The sequence below is a fragment of the Chinchilla lanigera genome, unplaced genomic scaffold (assembly GCF_000276665.1).
Source record: "Chinchilla lanigera isolate Chin_1 unplaced genomic scaffold, ChiLan1.0 scaffold00229, whole genome shotgun sequence".
Lineage (NCBI taxonomy): Eukaryota > Metazoa > Chordata > Mammalia > Rodentia > Chinchillidae > Chinchilla > Chinchilla lanigera.
In genome coordinates, this window is record NW_004955630.1 from 19,045 (window position 1) to 23,556 (window position 4,512).

The following is a 4,512-nucleotide window of genomic DNA, read 5'->3' on the forward strand; positions in this document are numbered from 1 at the left end:
ACATTTCTATTATGCATTGTGGTAGAGTTAATGAAAATATAATGTGTTTTGGCAAAACGCAGACAGAATAGATTCTAAGTGTTCTCAGAACAAAACTAACAGCTATATGCGGTGAGAACTATATTAATGAGCTTAGATTCCATCCCATAAGTGCACATATTCCAAAATATGTTGCAGACAATAAATATACACAATTTTATGTGTCAATTTAAAGACAAAATAAAATTTTGCTAGTGAAGGTTTAAACAATTATTTTGATGTCTGTGATTCTTCATCATAATAATGGTGAATTACATTGTCAGAATGGCTTAACTAAGCTCATAACAATGTTTTCAAAGTTTATATGAAAGGCAATTTACCTTTTCCTAGTGAATTGCTATGTACCAAAATCAATTTTCATTCCACTACCTTTCCACCCCACACACAAACAGGAACCACGGTTTTAAAGAGAAACTTACCTTTTATAATGCATGGGATATTTCTGTGCTTTTATAATAACTTTCACATTACTCACATTTCATTCTCATTCTGCAAACTTCTGGGGAGCTCTCTACCAAGAGATCTCTACCAATGAGGAAGGTGGATGGTAAGAACAGAATACCTCCTGCCCAGCCACTCTGAGTAGCCGAGTCTCTACTGAAGGTCCTAGTTCCTGCCTGGGATCCTTGGGACACATTCTTTGGCAGATGGGCAGCCACTTTCCCCTCCCCCCATGTACATATCGTACACAGTACATCCCCAGTCTACCTAGATGGGGTGAAGGTGAGCATCTGCCTACTGACCCACTTATCACCCTCATTGTCTATACTATTATGTTTTTCTTAGTTTCAATGTACTTTGATCAATGTACTTCAATCAACACAACTTCCATACAACAAAATGTTTCAATGGTTGTGAAATTATTAGTCCTACAGTAAGATAATTTCTCAGAATGGTGCAAAAACTTTCCATAATGATCATTTCCATCCTTTGGTAAATGTTTTCTCTATAATTAACATCTTACATGTGTTTTTAACTATGCATGGATCAAGTCATGGCAGTAGGTTAAAGGCACCCGAACCTGCCTGCTCCTCTAGGTGTGAGAATCAAAACCAAAGTGTAGCTGTGGGCTGAAGTGGGGACAGAGAGTTGGACACAGACAATGCAGAGACAGAGACTCAGGCATATCCAGGGATTTCCAACAGTGTTCATGAGGGGGCTGGGGATTTAGCTCAGCGGCAAAAGCGCCTGCCTGGCAAGCGCAAGGTCGTGAGTTCGGTTCCCGGTACCGGAGAAAAACCAAAAAGAAAAAAAAACAGTGTTCATGAGAACAAAGTGAGAATAATTATTTCTGTAAATAACATTCTATGAAATAATTTTTATTATTCTTAGTAGCTTTAGAAACACCAAAATATATGCCATCTAATGCATGTTCAGTAGAGATGTGCATTTCAAGTATGACATAAATACGACCAAATGGTATAGGAAGATATTAAATTATTGGTATTATTGGGTTCCAAGTAGGAATGAGTTTGTTGTGAAAGATTTCCCTGCACAATGGATATCTTGCTGCATGGTGGGAATTGACCAGGCTGGGCAAATGGAGAGAAGTTTGCCTTCTCTTTGTAGTGGCTGATAAAGATTGAAGTAGTATCTTCATGAATTTTCTTTACCAGTAATTGTAAAGCAACTTTTTCATCACTGGGATAAAACACAAACACCTGCAGCCTAAATGAGGATGGGAGGATTTGATGCACGGATACAGCTAGCAGTTGGCTGGCTCCAAGGCAGAACATGCACATGGGGAGAAGCCTGCCATGCAGACAAGCTGATGGCATCTTGGAAGCAAAACGGAAGACAGAAAAAGTAGTAGCCAGGTAGGGAGGTTCACCCTTTCAGATCACAATACTAATAAATGGCTTCCCTGATCAGGTGTCACCTGTTAGCAAAACTTTCAGCTCTGAATTCAACAAGCATTTTCCAAAAGGCCAAACTCTGAACAATATGGAGGACATTTTGATCTAAACCACAACATTCCACTCTTGGCCCTCAAAAGATGCATATCTCTTTCTTTATGCAAAATGCACTCAACCTTTCTCCAAGAGTTGCCAAAGATTTAATAGTTCCATCACTGCTGAAAGACCAAGTCCAATCTCCTATCTGAGACTCAAGCCAAAATTTTCACAGGCTGCAAGCCCCTGTTAAAATCAAAATGGAAGCCGAACACTGCTAGCATATGGTGGAATAGGGTACACATTCCTGTTCCAAAAGGGGGAAATAGAATGGAAACAGACCAAAGCGAGTTCCAAACACAGCAAAGCCAATATTACTTCCCTTAGCTCCTCGCCCAGAACATGAGCAAGTTGCAGTGAGAGATAAACTCCATAGGATTTGAGCAGCCCCAGGCAGTTGGAGCCACTCATTCCTGGGTTATTCCATGCTGCTAATTCATGTTTTTTGTCTTTCCACTTCAATTTTGTCTTCTATCTCACAGCTTCACAGGCTGCCCTTCCATGGACATACTGTTTGGCCTCTCAGACTTTCTTCCAGAATCTAGGTGGAGGCCTCCATGGCTCCATAACTCTCTCTTTCTATGTTGCTGTAAAGCCACACCATATGTCATTCAAAGCCCAAAATAATATGGAAGTATAACATACTTCCCCCCAAATTTATTATTATAAAAACATGGGCAAAATGAATATTGTGTTTAGAACTGAATGTAAAAAAAGAGTATTAAAAAGAATGTAGTACAGAGCAAAGCAAAGGGATAATTAGATAACATATTCTCAAGACTTGCTTCAAGTTAATGTAATGGCAAAAATCCCCTGGCATAAATTGGGCTGTATTCCACAAGAGACCGACTCTATTGAGAACAAAATAGAGTTTATTAATTTAAAGCTAGCCACCTTTCATCCCTGATTTGCAAATCAGGGAAGTGGGCATAGGCCTGTCTTTGCTCCCATCCTATATGCATTTTTGGTTTCCATAGTAACAGATTGGAATGTTGTAGCTCTGGCCACACGTTGTTTTCCTTGTGCCACGTGACCGGGTCAGACTCCGGTCATGAGCCCAACCACAATGATATGTACTTTCTGTACTCTGTTCTGTATGTCCCTCTTTAGATAACCATACATTTCCTGTATGGTTACAATGTTTATCTAGGGCCAGGGAAGGGATGAAACAACCCAGGCGAAGTCATAGGTAGTTACCTGGGCCCTGGTATTCTTCTTCTTTGGAGAATCAGTCTAGGGCTAAGTCAAGACTGCAAAATTAACTTTTTACAACCCCTCCGGGATGTTTCTCAAGACATGTTTTCACTAAGACTAGAACTATTATATTTAAAATGTTATGCTGAGTCACCGTCCCCTACATTAACACCTTCACGAAGGCTCTGTTGACTTCTCTGTTGTGCAGGCTGTAGATGAGGGATTCACCATGGGTGTGAGGATGGCACAGAAGACAGACACTATCTTGTCCTGGATGGGGGACCAGTCAGATGTGGGCCAGATGTACATGAACATCACTGTTCCATAGTACATGCCCACCACCATGAGGTGGGAGGAGTGAGTGGAAAAAGCTTTGCAGAGACCCTCCTCAGACCCCATGTGGATGACAGCCAGGATCACATGAGCATAGGAAGCAATGATAATCACTACAGGGAAACCAATCAAAACTATGCAACAAATAAAGATAATCTCTCCAGATACGGAGGTGTCACTGCATGAGTGGATTAGCAAGGATGGGAAGTCACAGAACAAGTGGGCTCTTTCCTGGGACCCACAATAAGAGAAGGAAAATGTAGCTACAACATCAATGATTCCATCACCAGAGCCCACAATCCAGGAAAAAGCAACCATAAGTCCACAAATTTTGGGACTCATGAGATTGGTGTATCTCAGAGGGTGACAAATGGCAATAAATAGCGATCATAAGCCATGACAGCCAACAGGCAACACTCAGCTGAAAGCAGGGACACATAGAAGAAGATTTGTTTCACCCAGCTTGCCAGAGGGATGCACTTTCTGTCAGACAGGAAGTTGATGGTCATGTTGGGGACAGTGGTGCAGATTGGTATGAGGTCCATAAGGGAGAGCTGGCTAAGGAGGAAGTACATGGGTGTGTGCAGCTATCTGTCCAGGTGGATGAGTAGAACCATGGCCGTGTTCCCCACACCAGCGAATATGAAGATGACCAGGACCAGTGTGAAGAGGAAGATGTGCATGGGGCTGTGATCAAAGATTCCCAGCAAGATGAAGTCGGAGTTGAAGGTCTTATTTTCACAGGCCATGGCGAACATGCACTTTATCTAACACCATAAAAGCTGGAATCTGTTCATTCATTTTTTAAACTTTTGACCAGTGTCATATAAAGTCTCTGATTCTGGAAATTCCTGTAGGTCACTGACCAATAGAGTAACATCTGAATTAAGAGACTCAAAGTTTACTAAGCCCAAACTCAGAATAAAGCCAGTTCTACTCAAAAATTTCTCACTTAGGAACTTGTTCTAAATATTTCCACTGAGCATTCATTTTC

At 41.2% G+C, this 4,512-nt stretch overlaps 1 pseudogene; it reads right to left on the minus strand.

The window, feature by feature from the left end:
• Positions 1-3,345: 3,345 nt before the first annotated feature.
• LOC102028706 lies at positions 3,346-4,267 on the minus strand (annotated as a pseudogene).
• Positions 4,268-4,512: the final 245 nt, after the last annotated feature.